At 40.4% G+C, this 14,240-nt stretch overlaps 1 protein-coding gene across 6 annotated transcripts in view; it reads left to right on the forward strand.

Annotated features, from left to right (window-relative positions):
* NRG1 (neuregulin 1) overlaps positions 1–14,240 on the forward strand; it is a 1,012,474-nt gene that overhangs the window by 81,822 nt on the left and 916,412 nt on the right. The gene's annotated exons all lie outside the window — the stretch shown is intronic.

Raw genomic sequence — 14,240 nt, forward strand, 5'->3', positions numbered from 1 at the left:
TTTGAACTATGATAATGTACAAATACCTATTGCTAGGCCTCTCCTTCCAGGTCTTTCCCTGGTGTGTGTGTGTGTGTGTGTGTGCGCGTGCACGCGTACAGTTGATGCTTGAACGATAGGGGGACTAGAGGTGAGGCCCACTCCCCACCGCTGCAACGTGCAGTCAAAAATCTGTGTGTTACTTGACAGTCGGCCCTCTGTATATGCGGTTCCAAATCCAGAAGTTCAACAACTGTGGTCCCTGTAGGACCGTAGCATGTATTTATTGGGGGAAAAAAAAAAAATCTGCATATAAGTGTACCCTCGCCGTTCAAACCCACGTTGCTCCAGGGTCAACTGTATTCATCTTCTCAGGCTGCTGTAACAAACGACTACACACTGGGTGACGTAGAACAACCAAAATGTATTCCTTCACACTTCCGGAGGCTAGAATCTGAAGTCAGGGTGTCATCAGGGCTGTGCTTCCTCTGAGACTGGATCGAGTCCTTGCTCCCCTCTGCCGAGCTTCTGGACGTGGCCATCAAGTCTTGGCGTTCCTTGGCCTGCAGATGCATCTCTCCAATCTCTGCCTTTATCCTCACATGGTGTTCTCCCTGTGTGTCTCCGTCTCTGTGTTTAAATTCCGCTCTTTTTATAAGAACTTTAGTCACATTGGATTAAGGATCCATCGTCCTTCAGTATGACCTCATCTTAACTAATTACATCTGCAGGGACCCCATTTCCAAATAAGGTCTGGTCACATTCTGAGGTCCTAGGGGTTAGGGCCTCAACTTCTCTTTCGGGAACACATCTTAACCCCTAACTCTGTGTGTTGTGTGTGTGTGTTTGTGTTTAATACCTTTCAACATATATGCAAATAAGTTAGTCTTCCCCATTTTACTAGTAGTTTTCTGCTTCCATGAAATTACGTTTAGCCTTTCACTACAAATAATGGACAAAGCCAGGTCTGCTAAGGCAGTAGAATTTGTCGTGGTCACTCTTCATCCTACAAACCAATTATTTGGCCACCCAGGTTTTTTCATTCATAACACATTGTCTCACATCGGCGTTTGTAATGCAACACTGATTTTAAAAGGTGATTCTGAGTAATGTGTTCTTCTTGGTCTGGTGTTGCTTTATATTTTATGCTTCAGTTTCCCTCCCCTTGTTCTGATCTACATATATTTTCTTTCAGGTTCTTTCACTAAGCTGTTCAGACGTAATTTTATTACTTTTTGATGGTGGAAGGCTAGGCAGGGTGGCCTTTCTGAAAACCAAGCTGTACTGATTTCTCTGGGGTTCATAAATATTAAAAATGTTACTATGCTGCTGTGTGCTAAAACATTGTGGAGATTGTACAAGAAAGCCATTTTATAATTTCATGCAGACCTAGAATAGTAGGAAAATGGGGCAGTGACATTTGGGGGAGCATAATATCTAAATGTTAATATTGTACACTGTTTACTAAGAATAAGAATTTCTCTTCTTCGATGCTAATATTGCCACTTGCATGAGTGTTTTCTCTTTCAATTTGCACTTTATTTTTTATAGCTATTTTGTTCTTTTATAAAATAGAAGAAAAACTGCTAATTGTTTTTTGTTTTTTTGCGGTACGCAGGTCTCTCACTGTTGTGGCCTCTCCCGTTGCGGAGCGCAGGCTCCGGACGCGCAGGCGCAGCGGCTGTGGCTCACGGGCCCAGCATGTGGGATCTTCCCGGACCGGGGCACGAACCCGTGTCCCCTGCATCGGCAGGTGGACCCTCAACCACTGCGCCACCAGGGAAGCCTCTAGCTAGTATTTTGAATAAAAGACTTGGGATTGGGTAGGGCAGAGTCACTACTCAGCTTTCCTTAACATTTTGATGAAAATTCCAATTCAGAATGCAAAGACTTGGACACTGGCTTTCTAAGAGACTCTCTGTGACCAGGCTCTCGTTCTTAAGAAATGGATGGAACGTTTTTAGTAGCATCTCATAAAATATTTAGCTAGCTATAAATGTTTAAGGCTGTTGCAGCTGAAATCATTTGCCATGTGGGGGAAAAGAGTGAGACTCTTTCCTGTGAAGTGTTTTCTCTTCTCTCGATTCTTTTATGTATTAGGCAATGCAAACCAACTTAACTAACTGAGCCATCAAAGTGTTTAGATGAGCAGACCAAACCCACACACAGGACTGAAGAGAGAAGTAAGGAAGTACTTGAGATGCTTTAGCTTTATGAAAAGTATATGCCTTGAGTTTATTTTTGATTTTATATATTTTATTTTATTTTGGAGTGCCAATTTTAATTCCATCTGTAGCGGACAGTATCCTGCTTTGACTTTCTACAGGGATTTTATCAAGTAGGGCTTCTGTGGTCTTGTGTTACAAATAATTGGAAAATTGCTTGGTTGATACTCAGACCAGAGCTAAAAGGTGGGTTCAGTGATGTTTGCTATAATTCTTACTATTTTTAAATAGAAAAAAAAGATGAGAAAGAAAAGACAGTGCTTAAATTGCCAGGGGCCTTTTTCATTGCTGACAAAAAAAATTCCTGTGGTTGTCAAGTTGCAAACAACTGTCCTTTCTCCATGAGGGTAACTTGAAATTGTGTGTGTATATTAGTGTGTGAGAGAGGGAGGGGGGGAAGGAAGGAAGGGAGGGAAGGAAAGGCCAAGCAAAGGCCCTGAGGTTAGTGAGTGTCAATGGGGAGAATGGTAGGTGAGGTCAGGGGACTGATGAGCACCAGGTCTGGTAGAAGGTCTTGAAGGTCAAGGTAAGAATCTGGACGTTACTCTGAGTGAGATGTGAAGTGTTTTGAGTGTATAATTAAACAACACTGAGGCTGTTATGGGAGGAATGGACACTAGGGGGACAAACATAGAAATAGGGAGACCAGTGAGAAAGCTGTTGCACAGGTTCAGTTGCCTGATGTTGACTTGGGCTACAGTGATGGATGGCACGGAGGGATTGAAAAATGGTCAGATTCCAGTTGATGGAGGATGTGAGCGAAAGCCTTCAAGGATGACTTCAAGGATTTTGGCTTGTACACCTGGAGGAGGAGACATTCCCTCTATAGACAGGGGAAGCCTGGAGGAGGGTCAGGTCTGGGGGAATTTCCTACTCTTTCCTTGCCTACTTTTCTCCAACTGTACTATTTACTCTTGCTAGAACACACTAGGGCATGCTCCCACTTTAGGGGCTTTGCATTTTCTCCTCCGTAGGCCTGCAAAGTTGTTGACTCAGATTTCCACTTGGTCCCTTTCTCAATTCCATCAGAACTCTGTTCAGATGTCACTTTCTTAAGAAAAGACATCCCCTGCCATGCTGGAAACCCTGTCCTCCACTTTCTGCCCCCACCGTCTCTTGTACTCACTGTGTGCTCTCCTTGCCCCTAAACGAATCTGCAGGCTTCTTCTCTATGTATGCAAGTCATATATTCTTCTTAGTATTTTCTAGATTCCCCTACTAGAGGGTCAGAATTTTTCTATTTTGTTGCTCTCTCTTAAACACCTGAAAGACTGCTTAGCACAGAATGGATACTTTGTGTGTGTGTGTGTGTGGTCAGAAATGAGAAACGAGGTATCGAAAGTGTAAATAAATCATAAAGACGAAGAGGGAGTCATTTGAATACATAAAGTTTATTAACTTTTTTTAATGAAAAGACTCAAAGCAACTGAGAAGACAGCCACAAGAAAAATGGAGAAATGTGGAGTACCTTTAACCTCCAAAGGCTTACCATCCAGAATGAAAAAGGAACTTGTAAAAATCAATAACAAAGCTTCACATAGTAGCAAAATGCAAAAATGATTACATTGTTCAGAAAATGTATTCTACTGGCCAATAAACATGGAAAGTTCAATGTTAGTAATCAGGAAGATGAAAAAAAAAAAAAACCTTCCTATTACTTCACTCGGTATTAGCCAACAAATAAAATTATGATAATTTTGACAGGATGAGAAGCAACACTGCTTTGGAAGTATATATCTGTTTTGGAGATAATTCGGCATAAGCTATAAAATTTGAAGATATGCCTGTTTACAGATTTGCAATACTATATATATATATATATATATATATATATATATAGAGAGAGAGAGAGAGAGAGAGAGAAATTCCTGCATATGTACACCAGGAAACATGTACAAGAACGTTCCTAGAATTTTTGTAATGCAAAAAAACCCAAAAACTGGAAAAAACAAATGTGCATGAACTCAGTCATGTGGTAAAACTTCAGAGAATATCAGGAGAGTGATTAAAACAGATTCAGAATCATGGTCACCATGGAGGGGAGGGCAGGGGATATGATTGGGGACAGCCATGCGAGGTATCTTCCCATATACTTGGGTGCTTCCATTTCTTAGTCTGAGTGACGGTAGAAACGTATTTGATGATGGTAGAAACATGATTGTTCTTTAAGTTGTACATAAATTTCAATATATTATTTTGTAAGCATGGTGACAGAAAGCTGAGTAAATAAAGCAAAAAAAAAAAAGCATGAAAAGAGGAAAGTGGAATGATGTGCAGCAAGTGTAGACCGACCGCTCTTTTGAGGAATTTCACTGTAAAAGGTATCACCTTCTATGGAAAATGCTTTCTTCCCTATTAACGTTGGGTTAGGTTCTCCTTCTCTTTCTACAGTGTCATGAACCTTCCCCTGTCATACCTCGTATTAGTTAAGTGAGTGCTAGCGACATTAACAGGTAGTGCCCTTTCCCTGGTGTTAGTAGTGTAACACAGTAGATGTAAGATGCTCAAGGAAGGGGAAAGATGAGAATATGGGCAGCAGCTCATTCATCATCAGGTGGTATTTCACGTGTCCTGGAGCCTTGCATCTGGTGGGTCTGCCATCTTCAAGTGGCTTCAGGTCTCCGAGAGGAGAAAGAACATGGGGCATTGCTTATGTGGGAGATTTCCGTGGGCAAGGCTTATACTTTATCCTAGTGCCGTTGGCCAGAACTCCGTACTGCGGCCCCTCCTAAGTGGTAATGAGGCTGGCAAGGGTCACCTCGCTGTGTGTGCAAAAGAGAAAGAGATAGCATCAATGACTAGCTAGCCCGTCAGTCCCTGCTGCCTTTTATCCATCTAGTTAAATCATCTATTTAGATATCAGTATACTTCTTCCTCTTATACATAGAACCCCTTCACCAAGGGAGACCATCCCAAATCCCATCAGGACATTGAGCTATAGGAGTGGTGTCTCCAGGTAATGGGCGGTCCTCCCCGTTAGTACTGGGTGTGGCTTCCTATAATCTTGCAACTTCTGAATTAAAAAGAAGCTTTTTCCCTCCCACATCTTCTCCCATCGTCAATATACAATGGGGAAGGAGGGATGGGGTGACTGTAATAAAAAATACCTATCTGGAAAAGGGAAGAGTGGGAGACATACGGCATTCACCGGTGCATGGCAGGAATAATATATAATAATAATAATATCCTGCTGGAGGGTCGAGTCTCCTGTGTGATTGTTCTCCTTGGCTCCACGCTGTGCATTCCTAAACGGTGCCTATTGTGTGACTACCGTCTGTCCTAGAGTTAAATTCATGATGCATTAAGTCCTGCACGTAGTAAGAGCTACATAATAGTTGCTGCTGCTGCTGCTGTTAATAATAATAACATCACAGCAAACTTAAGTGCCAAGTTTCTTTGGGTTTGGCTGAAATTATAAGAACTTGGTGTGTGGAGACTAGTCATGATTGTGATATAAGCTGTAAGGGGTAGTTTTTTCCTATCTATTTATTGTTTGCTACATGTGTATGTGTGTATCTAGGAAAAATTATTGCTTAATAAATACATTGTATTGTAAATAACAATTTATAGGGTAAATATGGGGGGGAATTTAAAGGCTCTGCATCGTGAACATGTTGAGAGATCTTGATTTAAACCCCCAGCAGGCACTTTCTGTACGTACAACACAAAAACTATGTAGATTTTCATCTTCCCAGAATAACAAAATTGTTAGCAAAAGCACTGAGAATTATTCTTGACATGATTTCTAATCTTTAAGCTTTCATAGGAGCAATGTAAGCTTTGTAAAATTGCCTTGGGTAAAGGCTTTGCTTTGGAGTGCAGGAATAGGAAAGAAGACTGCTACGTACATAACCTTAAACCCTTAGGTCTTTACGATATGAACATGTGAACTAAATAGAGGAGACGGGCTACGTTTTAGAAATTGTTAGAAGATTTTGCCAAGATTCCTTTAAGCTTTGGGTATTTTGTGGTAGCTAACCCCAGGTTTGTGTTGATGGGTCTGACTCTGGCTAGAAAGGCCAGATATTCAAGTGGGGAATAATACACCTGTGCAGGTGTTGTCAGATGCTGTTTAATGCCATTGGTATTGGGTCTCTGCCCAGAGCTCCATCCCAGATGTGAAGAAAGTGCAGCCAGCTCTGTGTTCCTTGTCCTGACCCTGTTCTAGAACTAATGAGGAGATCCTCCATCTCCAGTCCAATGTCTGTGGGTAGGGACCAGAAACAATTGGATGTCTTTTCTTTGTAAAACACTGGGCCAGTCACTTTCATAGACATTTTGTGGAATTTATTTCTTCCTCTAAAATATCTTGACCGCCTATTCTTAATCTGTTGGCTTCTCCTGGTTTTTCTCTCTTCACTAGTGTAGTGGATCACAATGGCGTAGCCCTATCCTGCACCCAACCACATAGCAGAGAGGTTTACTTTCTGCCTTTTCCCGTCAGCTCAATTTCCTGGGGATTTATCTTTGTTCCTGTTGTCCCCAGAGGTGAGCATATCATGAAGTTAATAAAATTTAAGCTTCAGGGCCTCACACTTCCATGGACCCCTTCCAAGCCCATGGATTTTGAATATTGTATAGGGTGGTCTTACAGTTGTCCTGTGTTAACCTAAACTCACACATATCAGAACTGGGACCTTGCTTTACACAACTTTATTATTCCACACTGTGAGTATCTAAGTAGTCTTTTTGGTGTTTTACGTGGTCTTTCCTTTGTAAAACAAAAGATACAAGCAAAAAATTCTGAACTGAGGTGCTTTTATTTATTGAGTAGTGTTCTAAAATCAGGCTCCCTTTCTGGCTCTGTGATGTCTTGGCTTAGCAAATACTCTGGAATTTTCTAAGTTGTAAAAAAAAAAAAAAAAAAAAATAAGAAACCTGAAAACATATTGTTTGAAAGATAAATTTGAGGTTTTACAGCTAGAAGAGGAACAGATTATAACATAACTAACCTGATTTTTTGATGAATTGAATAAATGTTATCTGCAGTTATTACTTCTCAGACTTTTCCAGAAATTAGGGAGGAAATGATGAAGATAAGAAAACTCTACCTCCGAGTAGTTTATTTTTAAGAGAAAGAAGAAGCTAAATATACGATCGTGATTTTATGTGATGACTGTCTGAGATGTTTGGAAGTTTCTGAGCAGCTGGTGATTGAGCAAGGCTGGGTGAATAGACCAATGGACATGTTTTTACCCCCAATACAGGAAACAGCCTGAGCCAGCATCTTTGATTTGGGGAAACCTGCTGAAATCAAAGTGCTTTCAATACTTAACAGGCTGAAGGGCAGGATGTAGGAGGGGCGGTGGCAGGGTATGAAACTCCGTAGTTCAGATGTGGGTGATGTGATTTGCAAATATAATTACAAACCTATATAAACCATTATATTGGACAAGTTTAGGTAATAGTTGGACTTAGAGGAGACATTCTTCTATTTCCTAAGCTCAGCCTGAGCTGATAGGAGAACAGACTGATTTACCAAAAATGTGACACTATTTAACCTGATGGAAACATCACAGTCTTGAATTTGAGTCCAGGCTGGAATCTTGGCTCTGTTGTTTGCTAGTTGAGATCCTTTGGAGAGTCGATCTTACTGAGCCTCCATTTCTTCATGTATCATTTGAGACTCTGTGGTAATTACCTTTATCTCATGCCTCCTGTGAGCAGGAATGATCTCATATATTTACTTAGCATATGGTAGGTACTTAGTAAATGGTATCTTTGTTATTATTACTGCTACTACTACTACCAGATAAAGGAAAAGAAGTCAAGAGAAGAGAGAGAGGGATATTAAACCATCCTGGGACCTGGAGACTATTTGAAGGGTAAATTTCCATCAACTGGTGTAGCATCAGGAGTTACAACAGATAGCTAGTCTGGAAATGTGATCACAGAAGAGCACTGTGTGTTGCCTCTCTGGACAATAACGATTTTGGTTGAAATTCTGTGTTCTATGTGCTTTGACAAATCAGTGTAAACTCGGTTAGATCCTGCAGGAGATTTTTTTTTTTTTGGTTTGGGGAGAACAAAAACAGCCCTAGGATCATGTTTAAATGCATGTCCACCAACCAGAAGCAATCAGTACAAACTTTCATGGGAAAAACACTGAAATGGCTAAAGCCTGGGCATACCTGCTGTGCTTTTGCTTTTCATTGAGGGTAGGTGAGCAACCTAGTTTTCTTCATTAAATTTATTAAAATGAATGAATGGGATGGAATTAGTCAAGCAGGCCAAAGAGTTCAAAATTAGAGGCAGTGTTCAGTTAGTTCTTATTTAGTGTCTGCCATATGCAAGTCACTGCTCAATGTTGAGAGTGAGGCAAAGTAGAGAGACGTTAGCCCTCCACGTGTTTTATCAGAAGAAATAGGTTAAGATGATTCTCTTGGACGAGCAGGACTGATGAAATGAGGAAAGCGTTGTCACCATGCTGTGGATTTCAGACAAGAACTAACTGGGTCTGTGTCCTTGCTTTGCTCACTATACCAGTCTCATCAGATGAATGAAAGGGACCACACAGTCTCGGGTGGAGTGCCACGTTTGGAGATGAAAATTCTTTTCCAGTTACTTAATTAGTTCAAGCAAGGGTGTCTCCCCGCCATCAGCCAGCATTTCCTGAGGATACCTGTTCTGTGTAAACACAATCTTCTATCTTTTCCACTATGTTTTTTCTCTGAAATTTAGATACTTCTTCCAGAGCGAGATGCCTCTGTAGTCACAGAGATATTTTTCACCTTGCCTGCATTTCTGGGGGGTGATCTTGGCCATGTTGATTACCTTTATTACGGGTTCCATTTCACAAGCTGTGAACTGGATTATTACTGGCCTCACTGGAATATCTGTTTATTTTGTTTAAGAGGAACCCAGAAACATAAACTTGTTTCAGATACACATGGACTCTTGACACAAGGTTGTCTGGATATTTAGGGTTCAAATACAACACAGGCTTATCAGCTGCTGGTGTATAGTTACTGTGTTGACTACAGGTATATTCTTAGACATAAAGATGACTGACTTTGGTGGGTAATCAAGACAAAAGATCACCTAGTCTTTTTTTGTTGAATTTATTGTCCTGACTTTAATGTCATGTCCCTGCAGTCCTTGGCAAGGTCAAGTTTCACCCTATTTTTATTGTTCTTTGCAAAACCTCACATAAAATAGTCTACCCTTCCACCATATTTAACACTATTGCAAGAAATGAAATTGCTTTCCTACTATTCTGGTTCATTCTCTTTTAACATTCTTTGCATTCTAAAAAGGTTGCTCTCAGCTTTTCTTGTTTTCCAAACTTTATAATAATAACTATTTTTATAATGCTGTTACACACACTAGTATGTGCCAGGCACTATTATAAACACTTGATATCATTAACTCATTAAATCCTCACAACAACTCTGAGTGCTATTAATTGTACCCATTTCATAGGTGAGGAAATTCAGGGATAGGGAAGCTTACTATCTTGTTCAAGGTCACGGAGCCAATGTTTGAACCCATCCGTGCACTCCCTCTCTGCAATCTGTGCCTTTAACCATTTCACATATTGTCTCCTTAAGTTAGTTTCTAGTTCCTTCTTTTGAATTTGGAATGCGTATAACCACACAAGCCAACACAAATTTTTATTTTTTAACTTGTAATATTGTAGCTGACCTTGAGCAGTCACATTTTTAGCCCAAGACCTAGAATCCTGGAAGCAGGAGATTGTATGAAAAGAAAACAGAATAAAGGCCCTTTTGTCTTATGCAGGACCAGCCCAAGGCAAACTTGTGTATGTAATAGGTGAAGTATATCTTTGGCATCTTTTCACCTTTCTCTCTCACATTTGGGCACTCCTCTTTTTCACTTTCATGCTATTTTTTGCCCCATTTTCAGTACTTCTAGCCTGTCCAGTCCCTAAGAGAGTCCCAAGCTTTCAGTGAGCTTACCTCAAGTACATGTTAAAATGAAAGCCATCTACCCTCCTCCTGACCCTGTAATTCCTCCTAGAATCCATCCTAAAACAGTATTCTGAAATGCAAAGATTTTTGCATAAAGCTGTTAATCACAGCTTTCTTTTCAATAATAAAAAATTGTAAACAGCCTAAATGTGGGATGAATGGTTAAGTAAACTATGCTAAATGCATACAATGAGGTGTTATGCAACCATTAAAGCTATGTTTATGAAGACTCTTAATGACAGGGGAAAATGCATAAGTTTAAATGTTAAGGAGAAAATTCAAGATAAAAGCATTGATATCAACCCTAGAAACTAATGCATATAAAATAGGAAATAAACACCTCAAATATTAAATGTATGTATATAGATTGGGATGGTGGGATTCTAAAGTGATTATTTATAGTTTTCTCCATTTTCTAATGTATTGGCTTTATAATCCAGAGAATAGGTGATGTTCAATTAAAAACAAGCTTGATTCATAATAAATTGCCTGATTTATTCTTAATCCTCTTAGGTTTGTTGTCATTTTCAAAAATGATACTTGTCATTCCCAGTATATCTTTAATTAGTAGAATGCCAGGCAGTACAAGAAAATGAAGCAAAAGATTAAGGAAGTATAGAGGGTGGTCACTTGAAACAGAACACCTGCAACTGAGCTCTTAGAGATAGCCCACTAAGCTTTTCTTGCTTTGCACAACTTTTCTCCTTTAAATTTTTTTTTTTAAATTAGAAACTTTCTATTTACAAGTTCACGTTTTGTTTTTCTATTTTGTTTTTCACAGTGTAAGCAAGGACTCTGGTGCTGGAAAAAGGAGAAAAGATTTAGGGCAAAGATAAGTGTAGGCGATGTACATCTGCATACATGGTGGGGATTATAAATAGATATCCAATATAATTTAGTGCTTGCAAATTAGGGGTTGCTTACAGTCTTTTGCAAGCAACATTTCTTAATCTGTTTGTTTTTGGAGGCCGAGTCAGCAGTCACCTGACTTTCATGCCTCTGCGTAATATACATAAACACTACATAAATGAGCTTTCAGTGGGATTACTCCTGGGGACATTTAGCCTCTCCACTTCACTTCTGCTCGTCTCTTTCTGGAAGACGGGATGGATGATTGCATTCTCTCACTACCACCTTCCACCAGGAGAAGCTGTTTTCTTTCCTGAAAGACAATTTACATCCAGAGAGTAGAAGAGGACCCTGGTTACTTTGATTTCAAATGGAGCTCCCCAGAGCATGACATTCCATCTCGTGAACATCAGCTGATTACAGGAAAAGGAGAAAGCAGGTAATTAGTAGGAGTGGGGAGCCATTTTCCTAATCCGATCCTCAGTGTCCCCTGGCCGTGGTAGCAGAGAGAGCTCTGTGGGAAAGCACGAAGACCATGCTCTCAGTGGAATAATCATTATTTTTATATCACAGGATACCACACATGCGTGTGAATGTTTTTGCAGTACAAACACACAAGTGCATGATTGAACGTCTAAATCTTATGTCAAGCGCTGTAATGTACACCCACGCTCTTTACTTTTCTGTCTAGGATGGTGATGTGTAAAAGAGAGGTGAAATATAAGAACTAAATGATGAGAAAATAAATTATAAACCTCAAGTACATTTAAAAGTAGAAGTGATCAGTAGAGAGACCTAAGATCCTTAGAATGCTGATGGTGGCCTTAGCTGTAAGTAAACTCAGAATGGTGTTTTATTAAGAATGAACTGCTGTATATATCAGGTCTTGTTACAACAAACCACAAGTGACTCTCTAAATTTTTATGCTGAAGTGAATGCTACTCTACTAAATGAGCATTGCCTAATAGTGTGTGTTTTTTCTTGATCATGCAGTGATATTTGCAGGTGGGGATTTGACCTCTCCTAGCTTTCTTCTAGTTGAGTGGTATTTCTGTTCTCTCCTTCTCTTGTTCCCTGAGTGCTTACGTAACTTGACTATACCTCTTGGAGCAATTTGAAAATATGAACCTCAGGTCACTGGAATTTATGAGTTCTACTAGAAACTGGCATAATAATTCAGAAATGGAATTCATGGAAGAACTACGGCCTCCCAATTACTAATCAAATTATTTTCTTATAGAAGTGGAAAGAAAGGGTCATTCTCTTCTTATTTCAATTCCCAAAGAATAGTTTACAGCAGCAGTGTTACAGGTCGTATACAATCATGGGGGTAGGGAGAATTGCAAGAGAGAAGGAAATAGTATTTGTCCAATGCTAACGATAGACAAGACATTTTAGAAACAGTTTCATTTAATCCTCTTTACAACCCTGAGCCAGTTGGTTCTCTATAAATGTTACACTTGAAAAAAAAAAGTGCGTAAAATTTTAAATTAAGTAATTAGCCACAAATCCCAGGTGGGGGGTTGGAAGAGTGAAGGAAGAATATCCCAGTGACCAATTGTTTTTTTAAAAAATACATTTATTTTACTTATTTACTTTTGGCTGTGTTGGGTCTTCACTGCGGCACGGTACGCAGGCTTCTCACTGCGGTGGCTTCTCTTGTTGCAGAGCACGGGCTATAGGCGCACAGACTCAGTAGTTGTGGCTTGCAGGCTCTAGAGCGCAGGCCTCAGTAGCTGTGGCGCACGGGCTCAGTTGCTCCGTGGCACGTGGGATCTTCCTGGAGCAGGGATCGAACCCGTGTGCCCTGTATTGGCAGGAGGATTCTTAACCACTGCGCCACCAGGGAAGCCCCCAGTAACCAATTCTTCAATGACTTGGTCACTGGGATATTAATTAAAAGATAGTGGGAGTTACTTCAGTAAAGAGGGGGAGGGAACAGCATTTGCGAAGAATCTGCAGTAGGAGGGAACTACAAAATAGGAGAAGGACCGCTGAATGACAGAGGGGGTGCAGCAGCCAGTATCACATAAGCTGAGACTGAGGATGTGAGCCTCTACCCAGACCAGGTAGTGCTCCTCTGACCTTTTGAAGGAATTTTGCTTCATCCTAAAAGTAATGCAAAGCTACTGAGAAGCTTTCATCAAGGGCTTTAATGTGAACAGATGTGCTTTTTGTTTTTTATTTTTTTGCGCTATGCGGGCCTCTCACTGTTGTGGCCTCTCCCGTTGCGGAGCACAGGCTCGGGACGCGCAGGCTCAGCGGCCACGGCTCACGGGCCCAGCCGCTCCGTGGCATGTGGGATCTTCCCAGACCAGGGCACGAACCCGTGTCCCCTGCATCGGCAGGTGGACTCTCAACCACTGCGCCACCAGGGAAGCCCCAGTTCTAGAGTTTTTAGGGACACGATAAGTTTTATTTACAGATTATTATGAGGATAAAGATGTAATACATGTTAAGGGCTTTGCAGAGAACAGTAAGCACTTATCAAATGATTATACTTATTAGAGTGGACAATATTGAAAGCCACTATGGTGATGTGGTGGGCACATGAACTGTGTTTAATTGGCTTTGTCACTAACTTGCTCTGTGACTCTGAGCAATTTATTTATTCAATCTCATCCTCTTCATCTCCGAAATTTTCCAAGGTGAGTGTCTGATGAGAAGCTGACAGGAAGATCTGTAAGATCCCAGGCAGTGGTGACAGCCTAGGATTGGAAATGTAATATCTCAGTGCTCTTTTTACTTCCTTGATGCAGATATTTTTCTTTTATAAACAAGCCACTTTCAAAAGTAGATTTAGTATATTTGTTTTTACAAGCTTTGTGAATTTTCATGGGCTGTTGGAAGGCTCATCACCTCCCTAGAGGTGAGGAAGTATATCACTTATCCCCCTGATATGTACTCAGCTATTTTGAAGTTAAATCTTTGGTCTCGATTGTAAGGTTATAGAAAGTTAGAGGAACACTTGCAGGACTGTGGAGAGGAGAGCCTGGGGAATTTTGAGATTTAATTACTTCTTTTAAAAAAGTAAACTTGAGTCAGTTAAGGAGCCATGATTTGTCTTCTATTATTAAATTAACTGAATCATGCAATAAAATATCAGCGGAGACTGCAGTACTCACTTGGACAGGCCCTGCCGTTTTAATTATTTATACTGCCAAATCGAGCCAAACACTCACTATCATAAATAGAGGGAAAGAAAGACTCAAAAACTGTTCTATCCCTACTTATTCTAGTACATCAGGATTTAAAA

Source organism: Kogia breviceps, chromosome 20 (genome assembly GCF_026419965.1).
Source record: "Kogia breviceps isolate mKogBre1 chromosome 20, mKogBre1 haplotype 1, whole genome shotgun sequence".
Lineage (NCBI taxonomy): Eukaryota > Metazoa > Chordata > Mammalia > Artiodactyla > Physeteridae > Kogia > Kogia breviceps.